The sequence below is a fragment of the Pelodiscus sinensis genome, chromosome 17 (assembly GCF_049634645.1).
Source record: "Pelodiscus sinensis isolate JC-2024 chromosome 17, ASM4963464v1, whole genome shotgun sequence".
NCBI lineage: Eukaryota > Metazoa > Chordata > Testudines > Trionychidae > Pelodiscus > Pelodiscus sinensis.
In genome coordinates this window covers 6,115,732-6,128,660 of record NC_134727.1, presented here as the reverse complement: position 1 = coordinate 6,128,660, position 12,929 = coordinate 6,115,732, and the positions used below count along the sequence as shown (strand labels likewise).

The 12,929-nt window shown below is 42.2% G+C and overlaps 1 protein-coding gene across 1 annotated transcript in view; it reads right to left on the bottom strand.

Annotated features, from left to right (window-relative positions):
* Nucleotides 1-12,929, bottom strand: part of LCP2 (lymphocyte cytosolic protein 2) — a 75,709-nt gene that overhangs the window by 41,990 nt on the left and 20,790 nt on the right. The window lies entirely within an intron of this gene.

Genomic DNA, 12,929 nt, shown 5'->3' with positions numbered 1-12,929 from the left:
AGCAAAGTCCTACACACTCCCTGGCCATAGTGGAGTGATTATCTGACCTTCTTGTGCCACCGACACTCACTTCACTGAGGGCACGTCTACACTAGGAAATTATTTTGAAATAATTTTATTGTGAAATAATAACTGCCAAAAATAACTGTTTTGAAATAGCATGTCCACACTACAGGGATGCCTCAAAATTAGTCTGAAGCGGGGTCCCTTCATGTGGATGTGCTATCTTGACTTAGAGCCCCAGGAAGCACTGGGGAGTAATTTTTCTGAATGAGTCTGAGGAGCAGTTATTTCAAAACGTGCGCAGCAATGGAGCGTCCACACAACTGCTATTTTAAAATAACTATTTCCCCATGGAAAGCAGGAGTTGTTATTTTGAAATAACCAGCCCCTTACTTCAAAATAACAGGCTTGCTCATGTAGACGCTCCTCTTGTCATTTCGAAAGAAGGGGAGTTATTTCAAAATAACTCCCCTTTTTTCAAAATGACAAGCGGAGCGTCCACATGACCAAGCCCATGCAGACCAGGGCTGAAGCTCTCAGCTAAACTTCTGCATTTCCCCTTGTTTCTAGTGAGCATGCATGCTCATTCATCCACAGTCCATCCATTTTTAAAGGAGACTGGACATTTTAGGTCCCTCAGTTTTCGGCACTGAACTTGAGAACTCATGCAGCGGCCTGATCACAGAGGATGGTCACTTAGCATTTTCTGAAAATCAGACTACTTTAAAATTGTTTAGATTGTGTATCAAAAATAGAAGTCTCCACAGTTACTAGTCAAATGTAACACATGGAGCAGTGGTGTTCCCAATCTTTCGAGCATATAGATTCCTTTTCAATCTATTAAAATTTCACGGACTCCCCTCCCTTGGTGAGTAAATAAAAAAAGAAAAGGAAAGGAAAAGAAAAGAAAAGTATGGAATGAAAAAGAAAAGAAAAAAAGAAATAAAAGTATTTTAAACTTTCCACGGACCCCCTGCAGCACCATCGTGGACATCGGGGTCTGTGGACCACAGGTTGGAAACCACTAACCAAAAGTATATTTATACAAATATAAATTCACACAGGTGGTGCATTCTGAGGAACTCTGAAAGTGCAATTGGATTCTGTGTGCATTCATTGAGAAGAGCCCAAGCAGCATATTTCAAATTTGGGTTTTGATTCAGCCTGATATAGGGACAAAGTTAACAATTGCCTCTCCTCAAAAAATGCATCTGCATCTGAACTTCCTCAAACTATCATGGTGTTCAGAGCTGTGGTATTGGTTTAGGTCATTGGAGAGAGGAAAAGCCAAGAATAAAGTTTGGTTCTCAGTTCACATTTTTGACCATATGCCAATGTTTAGGGCTGTTCAGATTCCTATTTCTTATTCTAACCATAATATATTAACCAAGACGTTTGCTGAAAGTTTGTCCCAAAATATTCTGCAATATTTACTTATGCTGGCCGCACAAAGCTTTTTGATTATCATTTATAACAGCAGAGATACTGAGTAGCAAAAATAAATCGTGACAGCGTGGATTTTGAGACTGAAGCTTTCTGATGGGCACCCCTCATCTATATGTTCCTTGCTATTTACTCGACAGGTGCCAGTCACAGTTTTGATTAGTTGTTGAGTCCAGTTCTGCACTAAAAAAGGGATTCAGACTTTTTTTTCCTGACATAAAATGCATCCTACCCTCCTTACCTACTCTGCTCACAGAATGCATTTTCTGTGGGCTTAGAAGTAACTCCGACAATTTGGGTTTCAAATGAATATAAAATTGGGCTTTTCAGAAATGTGGTTTCAATCAGAATAAGGTGAAATATCTCAATAAGAAAATAACTCTTCACATTTTCATATCATTAAAATCCATTGATGTGTTTATGCATAGGGTATAGCTGTAGAATTACAACCGAGCTAAGTTATTGAGAATTGTTTTATTTAATTACTAGGATGTTATAGGCTACAGACAGAGATAGTTCAAGAGCTTGGAAAACTCTTAAGTAGGATTATTGTGACATCACTGGTAATTGTTTGGGCTACCTCTCTTCCTCTTCTGCTGGTCTGCATGAAACCATTCTGATACTTATAATGAGTCAGTGACACCAGGCAGGCAGGATATGTAGCAAGAGTTTTCACAAGCACGTGACTTGTTGCTGATGACTGCTTCTTCCTAAAGGTTTTGTGGCTTTATGCTGTCTTAGGGCATCTCTCAGTGGCACTGCCGCCTTGCTCCACTGATCGCTGAGGCACTTCTGGAAGGGATACTGAGGCAGGAAAATAGTGGAAGTCCTTGAGGTGCTGAGACATTGTAAACCAGGGACTAGGCTCCTCCTTCATCTTAAGCTAATAAACGCATTTACAACAGAGCCGTTTGTGACAAAGCAATGTGTCAATTACAAACTGGATTCACCAGTAAACAACTTGGTAGTCTTCTACTGCTGTGATGTACTAGAGAATCTGCCCTTAAAAGTTATCGTTTTGAAAAGTGATTTAAAGTTAATACTCCACAACTTCAAATCATTAAACATATCACATGCAACATTTTCCTGGGCTTCTTGTTCGGGTTTCATAGTTTCATACACAATAGTTTTTAAAAAATTAAAAGCCAAGGAAATTCCTAGACAGCAAATTACCTTAACGTTATACTCATAGAATCATAGAAAACTAGAACTGGACGGGACCTCGAGAGATCATCAAGTCCAGTCCCCTGCCCTCGCAGCAGGACCAAGCACCATCTAGATCATCCCTGAGGGTATGTCTATACTTGCCCCCTAGTTCAGACTAGGGAGGAAAATGAAGCATACCGAAGTTGCTAATGAAGCGCAGGATTTAAATATCCCGTGCTTGATTAGCATATTCGCGGCCGGTCGCCATTTTAAAATGCCGGTTGCCTGATTTAACTTGTCGCATGTAGACGCAGTAGTCTGATTTAAAATGCTTCCCTTGAATTAACTGTTACTCCTCATTGCAGGAGTCTGAACTAAGGGGCAAGTGTAGACATACGCAGATAGATGTCTGTCTAACCTGCTCTTAAATATCTCCAGTGATGGAGATTCTACAACCTCCCTAGGCAGTTTATTCCAGTGTTTTTCCACTCTGACAGTTAGGAAGTTTTATATTGCCAGTACACAATCACATGTTAACAAAATTATTGTGTACATCATAATATCCCCAAATTGAACATTAGAAACTGAAAACTGAGAGTTAAGGTTACATGTAAAAACATCCAAATATAGTACAGTATAGAAATGTGGGGTGAAGACATCCAAACAACTTTTGCTCTGCTATTTTACAGGGAAAAATAGGTCATAGAATCATAGGGTTGGAAGAGAGCTCAAGAGGTCATCAAGTCCAACTCCCAATAGTTAATGTCTTTAAAAATTAATTTAATCAAATCTGGGACCACAAATAGTAAAATGCCTTGATCACAATCACACAATTATTGCATGACCTCACTGCAAGGCAGAGTTAAGGTGCTGTGGATGTCTCTGCTGTACATTTCTTTAAACTATATTGTATTTCTTTTATGCATAACCTGAACTATCAATTTCTGGTTTGTAATACAGGTTGAACCTGCCTAGTCTGGCACCCTCAGGACCTGATCAGTGTCAGACCAGAGAGTTTGCCAGACCACTGGTGGTCAATATTGTCTAGCAGTATTACCAACACTTCCACTGCTTACTTTGCACTTAGAAGACACTTGGGGTAAATTAGAGCTAAATAACAACACAGAACACTGAGAGCCAGGACTCGTGGCTGTAAACAAACTTTATGAGACCATAGGAAACTTGGCCACATCCATGATAAGTGGACACTTGGAGAACTAAAATGAGGCCAGACCACGGCTGTTGTCAGACTACAAAGGCTAAAACCGTCTTGATTTACAACATACTTGTATTTTAACACTTGTGTCACTGAAGGGGAAAGGGAGAGAGAGGAAAAAAAAGGAGGGGGAAAGGAGAAAAATAAAGAGAGAGAGACAGTGAGTAGATGGTTCAAATAGTTACAACAGGCTGATAAGAATAATTAACACCTCCATTGGTGACTTGGAGATCCAGGTAGATTAAAGTGTTCTCTAACAGGTTTTTGTGTATTGCCCTTTCAAATACCTGATTAGTGTCCATTAATTCTTTCCAGTAGAGACTGTCTAGTTTGGCCAATATCCATGGCAGTGAGGCATTGTTGGCATTTGATAGCATAGATCACATTAGTGGATGTGCAGGTAAATGAGCCTCCGATTTGGTGGCTGATGTTGTTGGGTCCAGGGATGAAATGGATTGAATAGATGTGTGGGCAGAGTTGGCACTGGGGCTGATTGCAGGGGTGGGTTCCTGATGGAGATGTATTGCGTGATTATTGGAAACAATTTGTTTGAGGTTAGGAGGTTGTCTGTAGGCGAGGATTGGCCTTTCCTCCGAGGTCTCTGAGAGTGAGGGGTCATTTTCCAGGAGAGGTTATAAATTGTTGCTAATGTGTTGGAGGAGTTTAAGTTGTGGACTGTAGGTGATGACAAGTGGAATCCAAAAAGAAAAAAACCCACAGAATTCAACCCCTGCAATCAGCCCCGGTGCCACCTCTGCCCACACATCTACACAAGCGATTTCATCACTGGGACCAACAACATCAGCCACTACATCAGGGGCTCATTTAACTGCACATTCACTACTGTGATCTATGCCATCAAATGCCAACAATGCCCCACTGACATGTATATCGGCCAAACTAGACAGTCTGTACGGGAAAGAATTAATGGACACAAATCAGATATCCGAAAAGGCAATACACAAAATCCTGTTAGAGAACACTTTAATCTACCTGGACACTGACTTAACCTACCAACCAAATAATGGAGGTGCTAATTGTTCATATCAGTCTGTTGTAACTAGTCTCTCTTTTTATTTTTTTCTCCTTTCCCCCTTCTGTTTTGTCTCTCCCCTCTCCTCCCTCCCTTATTAATTTTTGGATCTGGATTCTAATACTCCTGTCATTTGAAGAAGTGGGTTGCGCCCACGAAAGCTCATGATACCATCTACAATGTTTTGTTAGTCTTTAAGGTGCTACCAGACTATTTGTTGTTTTTTAGGATTTCCTGTCACAGACTAACCCGGCTATCCCTCTGAAGTTATGTTACTGACATCCACTCTCAAGCATAACTTTATCTTTGAATCACTGTGTCCATATTTTAATTGGGGGGAGGAGGGGAAGAATACAATTGCAATTGAAAAAAAGGGAGTTTTCCTTATGACCCCAGTTAAAGTTAAGAATTCATTGAAGTGCTTTGCTGAATCAAAGCGTCAAGTCAGTCCAAGATCCCCAGCCAAAAATGTCCCCCTTAGTGAGGAGACTCAGCATTGCCAAAGAACTGGCAGAGGCAGTTTTGCCTTCTTCACCTGCCGAGCAAGAGAGGGTAAGCTGGCCACAAGGGATGTGGTGGGTGTGAGCACAGTTATACCCGATCTTCTGCTGGCAGGCGCATGCTTATATGAGCAGCCTAAATTAGCAGTTTGACTTGAGGAGCACTTTAGACAGATCAAAGAACTGAGGTATATGAGGCTATGACCAGGAGATGAAGGGCTTTTAACAAAACTAGCTTTTCCACAGCGTCTCTCCAAGCCAGGGTTCACAATTCTGCAGGGCCCTAAAGTCACTTGATTTTACGTTGTCTCAAAGTAAACTGAATATAACACAATTAGAAATGTAAATACAGGTTGGATCTCCCTGGTCCAGCACCCTCAAGACCCAACTGGTCCTGAGCAAGGTATTTTGCCAGACCAGGGGAGGTCATTTCTGTCCCTCCCTGTCACCAGATCCCCAGTTGGGTTCTGCTCCTGGCCTGGCTGCCAGCCTTCCTGCCAGCTCCACAAGTCTAGCTGGACTTACGGTCTAGCTGATGGCCCTTCTCCCACCCCTCCCAGCCCTGAAAGATTCCCAGCCCTGCCAACAGCCCATTTCCATGCCAGGCTCCCAGCCCCACTGGAAGCCTGCTTCCCTGACAGGTCTCCTGGATCCACCAGCAGTCCACTAACCTGCCAGCCCCACAGAAGCCCACTCCCCCACCCCCAGCAGCCAGCCCAGCTGGGCTCCCAACCCCCAGAGGGCTCCTGATGCCACCCCTCCACCGGAACGCTTTGGTCCAGGAACATCCTTTGTGCCAGACCAGAGAATCCAGGTTTGCAGTGTTTCAACCTCTACCTTAAAAGGCAACACACATTGGTCCAAAATACGGAAAAGACGTAAAGTCTTAAGAAGCTTCAGTACCATATCAGCCTAGCAATTCTTCCAATGAGTCACTCAGTGTTGGAGCCATAGAACCTGCTTTATCTAGGGCCTTTCATACATGTGGTGCCTCATTTCACTTTTTTACAATCATGGTGCAAGACACTAGGTGTGTGTCTAGACTACAGGTTTTGTCGACAAAAGTGGACTTTTGTCGACAAAACTATACCCGCGTCTACACTGCCGCTGAGTTCTGTCGACATAACGTCGACAGAACTCAGCAGTTTTGCCGATGGCTGTAAACCTCATTCTATGAGGAATAACACCTTTTGTCGACAGAGTTCTGTCGACAGAAGGCATTATTGCATCTACACTGTCCTTTGAGTCTACATTGTCATGTCGACAAAGCGGCTTGCTTTGTCGACAGAACTGGATGTAGTCTAGACGCTCTTTGTTGACAGAAGCTTTGTCAACAGTATGGGTACGTCTAGACTACAGGGTTTTGTCGACAGAAGAGCTTCTAGACTACATCCAGTTCTGTCGACAAAGCAAGCCACTTTGTCGACATAACAGTGTGGACACAAAGGGCAGTGTAGATGCAATAATGCCTTCTATCAACAGAACTCTGTCAATAAAAGGCGTTATTCCTCATAGAATGAGGTTTACATATGTCGACATAACTCAAAGGCAGTGTGGACGCAGGTATAGTTTTGTCGACAAAACCCTGTAGTCTAGACACACCATATCTGTTGACAAAACATCTGTCAACCGAAGCCTGTAGTCTAGACGTACCCTGGCAGTGAGGCAGCCATAGGTTTGACAATATTTTACAGTTGACGTGGGCATTAGAACTTGCTTGGCTAAAACTGAAGCTCTTTGCAAAGATATCCTGGTTATCCCTTGCATACATAAATACCAGGTGTATCTTTAATTTTTCCCTGAAGAACCACCAGGGACAGGCAGAAGGATTCTGCTAGAATAGTTCACCTCTATCACTGCATCCTCCAACAGTACAATGGTTTGGTAAGCAGGAGTGCCAGAAGCTTAAAAGAGCTTAGATGCAGCAGGAAATTACAAATATAAAATGACAAGTAAGGAGCCTGCAGAACTTTCAAATGAACAATGCTCTTGTGCTTTGCTAGTCTTTTTAAAATCGTCCTAGAAAAGAAAATCTTGTTGGAAAGAAACCGGAATTTCTTACGCTGTGTGCTATGTACCATGAGGGATGTAACATCACAGGGGGACAGAACCCTCTTATTACTCAGATGAAAGGAGATCTCTCTGAACATTATTTGCCTAAAAAAGGGGACTAGGAGATAGAGATGAACACTTTTAATTTCATCCAGTAGAGAGCAGTGACTACCAAATTGGGTGCATAAGAGTTTATCTCTATATAATATAGTTTCATAACAACCATTTTAACAAGACTTTGAAGATAGCATGTGAAGCTCTGCCTGGGTGACACAGAAGGTAGATGTTATCCCCCAAATAAGAGATTACCCTGTAATCTGTTTCAATAAATTACCCATAATAATTTGTAAGGACAGAGGTGACCTAGCTAGCCACTGCTAAAGTTACAGAAATATCCCACAGTATTACCTTGTCATTTTCAAACTTTGAGCACGTAGGTTTCCTCAAATGAGTATATTTAGAAAAACCACATTCTCAGCCCTTTGGGTTTCTATGGCTATGGTCTGTGGGTGTGGGACCACATCTGCAGCTACTGTAGATTAGTGTAGCTCTGTTGAAGCTAGTGCAGCTACCCCAGGTTTCACCAGCTAAAAATCTGGCCCCAAACAACTGAACCTCTACAAGGCAGCAGACTTGCAAAAATGCAGCTCTCATGCAGTGATGAGGCAGATCAGATATATATTTTTAGGACGTTATTCTGCATTTCTGCTTACAGAAAAAGAACTCATGGTTTAAAAATAATAACCCACCAACTTCATTCCCGTCTTAAAAATGGTAATTATCTCTGACTCCTGTACTTAGCGCTAATATGCAGGTGTAGATTGTTAACCTCAACTACTCTGGATTAGAATTCAAAATTATTTAGATGAATTGGTCTGAAATCAAGAAGAGAAAATTTGATAAAAATAAGTGAAAATTACAATACTGTACTTAGAAAGGGCAAAATGAAATGCACAAACACCAAATGGCAAATAACTGCAATACTGCAGAAATAAGCAGCAATATTGCAGAAAAGGATTTGGGGATTATAGTGTATTACTAATTGAATACTAGTCAAGTGTGAAGCAGTTGCAAATAAGGCTACTATCATGTGGAGATATATTACCAGGAGTATTGTTTGTAGGACATGAGAGATAAGTCTCCCACTCTACTCATTGTAGATGAAGCTTCTGCTGGAGTATGATGTCCAGCGTTGGGTAACATGCTTTAAGAAAGATGTAAACCAATTTGAGGGTCCAGAGGAAAGCAATGAAAATAATTAAAGGTTTAGAAAACATGACCTACAAAGGGTGAAAAAATGAGCATGTTTAGTTTTGAGAAAAGAAGGCTGAGGAGCATATGAGGATAACCATCAAATATGTTTATCCTTAATATTTACGGTTTTTTCATAGACTTCTAGGCATTTTTACGCAGTGGCAAGAAGGCAAGGACACAAAGGACTTGTAATCCAAACAGACAACAAACTAATGAAGTTAGGGTGAAAGTTCACAACGGAAAGCATCATGAGTAAATTATAGAAATGCAGGTCTGGAAGGACCCTGAGAGGTTCTTCATTCCATCCTCCCGTTCTGAAGCAGGACCAGGTATGTCTAGACCATCCACAACAAGGGTATGTCTAGACTACATGCCTCTGATGACAGAGGCATGTAGATTAGGCTACCCAGCATAGGAAAATGAAGCGGCGATTTAAATAATCACTGCTTCACTTAAATTAAAAAGGCTGCCGCGCTGAACTGATCAGCTGTTTGTCGGCTCAGCGCGCTAGTCTGGATGTTCCGCGGTCGACATCAAAGGCATTTGTTGACCACCCCGGTAAACCTTATCCCACGAGGCATAACGGGGCGGTCAACAAATACCTTTGCTGTTGACCGCGGAGCGTCCAGATTAGCGCGCTGAGCCAACAAATAGCTGATCGGCTCAGCACAGCAGCTATTTTAATTTAAATGAAGCGGCGATTATTTAAATCACCGCTTCATTTTCCTATGCCGGGTAGCCTAATCTACATGCCTCTGTCGCCAGAGGCATGTAGCCTAGACATACCCTAAGTGTTTGTTTAACTAGGGATTCCATAGTTTTCCTTGGCAACGTATTTTGGTATTTACCTATCCTCCTGTTAGAAAGTTATTCCTTATACTTTACCTACAGTTTGTTGTTGTGTGTTGGATTTTATTTTCTGCAGATTAAGCTAATTACTTCTTGTCCCAGTTTCAGGGATATAGAGAACAATTAATAACCATCCTCTTTAAAACAGCCGTTAACATATTTTAAAACTATTTTCAGGTAGCCTCTATTTCTTTACTCCAGAGTAAACATGCCTAGTTTATTTAACCTGTCTTGAGAGATCAGATTTTCCAAACTTTTTGCCATCTTACTGCTCTTTGTTAGACTGTCTCCAGTATGTCCATGACTTTCTTAAAACATGGTACCTGAAATTGAACACAGTTGCCCAATGGAGGCCTCGCCAGTGCCAGGTAGATCAGAACAAATTCCTCCAATGTTTTACATGTTAGTGCATTCCTCATGCATCTTTTTTTTCCCACTAATTGTACCACATTATTGGCTCAGATTCAGTTTCAATCCACTATCTCCCCCAGATTCTTTCTGCAGTATTCTGCCTGGCCAGCTGCTTTTCATTTTTGTATCTGCACATTTGCCTGTTTTTTACTTTCTACTTGTAGTACTTTGCACCTGTCTTCATTAAATTTCATCTGGTTGCTTGCCACTAATTCTCAAGTCTATCAAGGTCCTTTTGAGTTCTAATCCTGTCCTCCAAATCTGTGGCCTCAGCACATTTTTACAAGTATCCTCTCCATCCTTTTCCCAACCCAGAGTGAAAACATTGACTAGCACCGGACAAAGGACTGACTCCAGCGTGAACTCACTAGACAGGACCTTCCCACTCTGACTGTGAATAATGGTTTTCTGTTTGGCTAGTCGTGTATCCACTTTACAGTAGTTTCATCTAAACCACATTTTCCTGCTAGAGAGAGTTAGTTGGGACTGTGTCAAAAACCTTACTAAAATGAAGATCTACCAAATCAACTGCATCTTCCTATCCACTAGGCCAGTCAATCTGTCAAAGAAATAAATTAGCTTGCTTTAGCATGATTTATTGCTCTTGCTTATCACCCCATTATTGCTAGATGCTTACAAACAGATTATTTAATAATTTGTTCCAGTATCCCTCCAGGTATCAAAGTTATGCTGACTGGTCCATAATTCCTTGGGTCCTCGGTCCCTTTTTCAAACAAAAGTGCTATGTTTGCCTTTCTCCAGTCATCTGGACAACTTTCCTCTATGAGTTTTCAATGACGAATGATTCCAAAATTGCTTCAGCTCATTCCTTAAGTACCCAAAGGTGCTTTTCATCAGGCCCTGCCAATCTGAAACATCGAACTCATCTAAATGTTCCTTACTTTGTTTCCCTGCCTCCCCCCATGTATTAATATTAATTGTATGGAGCTTCTGGTCACAATGAAGCATTTAGGTGAAGACTGAAGCAAAATAGTCATTAAACCCTTCAGCCTTCTTAGGATGGTCTATTATTAGTTCTCTTGCCCTGCTAAACAGGAGACTTACATTTTCTTTCTTCCTTTTCTTGCTCTGAATGTATTGAAAGATTCTCTCCATACTGCCTTTTATGTCCCTTGCCAGATGTAACTAATTCTGTTCCTTAGTCTGAATTGTGCTCCCATGCTTTGTGCTCTTCTTTTGTGCTCATCCTTAGTTATTTGTTCGTGTGTCCACTTTTTGATTTTAGATCATCAAAGAGCTGTTGAACCTGGTACTGTTCTTCCAGGTTTTCCTTTGTATCAGGATCTTTTGCAGTTGCATCTTTGATATTGTTTCTTTGAGAAATGGTTGGCTTCCCTAGCTGCCTTTCATCCCGAAATTTTCTTTCACTGGGATCGCACCAGTCCTTGAGTTAATTTATAATCTGCTTTTTTCTGAAGTCTGTTGTCCTTATTCTGTAGCTTTCACTCTGTCTAATATGAAACTCACTAATTCTACAGTTTTTCTTTGGCTGTATTACTTTCAAACATTTCTATCATCTGATTTACTCACTCCTCTGAGCTGAAGACCTTGTATTCCCAGGTCTGTAGGTTCACGTCCTAAGTGAGAAGCAGCAAGTAACCATACCAGACAATTTGCTCCCATTCTACCACAGTACAGGCAAAGTGGACAAAGAAAATACATAATTTATCTTTTCCCAATCGATAAAATACAGGGGGAGCAAGGGATGACTCCTATATTTAGTTTGTCTCTATGCTCTACTTGCCTAAGACACTCATATATCAGTTATTTTGTCAAGTCACTCTAAGAAACCAATATTATAACAGTGGATTTGAAAGACAATAACTCCAAAGCCCCAAAATATGAAAAATATGTAATAACGCCCCCCCCCCCCCAGAAGACTGCAAGCCTAAGAGAACAGCAAAAAACAGGGAGGGGGGGCGGGATCATCAAATAACTGAAAACCAGGGATCTGTCAGGATTGTTGGGCCCTTAGGTTAGGAGGGAGGGGGTGTCTCCGCACTCCTGGAAGGGGAGGGGACTCAGGCAGAAGGGCCGGGGCTGGAGTAACCTTCCCCTCACCAGCCCTTCATCGCCACCCGCAGTGCACCGCCTAGGGCTCCAACTGTGATTTAAAGGGCCGGGGCTCCAGCCACTGCTGCAGTAGTGGTAGAGGCAGCTGGGAGGCCCAGGAGCTTTTGAATCATCGGGCCCCGAGTCATTTGCCTCCTTTGCGTACGCACACACACACACACACACACACCCCGTCCCCGGTTGATGGGCCTGCTGAAAATGATTGGCTTAATAAGACCAAAAGAATGAGAGAGATCTTCCAAAATAGGCAAAGGAACTTTTCTCCTTCAGAGTGAGATCTCGCGACAGCAGATCTCACTGCTACTCACTGTGAATTTAAAGCTAACATTAATCAATAGCTATGCTACGATGGATGGGAAATACTCAAATTAGCTCAAATGCCTTCCAGTCATCTACCCACAGCTGCACAGGAAAGTTATTCCAACCTGAGGTCACATGCTTCAGTCTGATTGATCCTTTATAGGTATCTAAACATGATGGGGCATACTAAAAAACACCCAGAAAGTAACTATATGAGGGTATGTCTACACTACCCCGCTAGTTCGAACTAGCGGGGTAATGTATGCATACCGCACTTGCTAATGAAGCCCTGGATTTGAATTTCCTGGGCTTCATTAGCATAAGCGGGGAGCCGCCATTTTTAAATCCCCGCTGCTTCGAACCCCGTGTAGCGCGGCTACACGGGGCTCGAACTAGGTAGTTCGTACTAGGCTTCCTATTCCGAACTACCGTTACTCCTCGTGAAACGAGGTGTACCGGTAGTTCGGAATAGGCACCCTAGTCCGAACTACCTAGTTCGAGCCCCGTGTAGCCGCGCTACACGGGGTTCGAAGCAGCGGGGATTTAAAAATGGCGGCTCCCCGCTTATGCTAAGGAAGCCCAGGAAATTCAAATCCCGGGCTTCATTAGCAAGTGCGGTATGCCTACA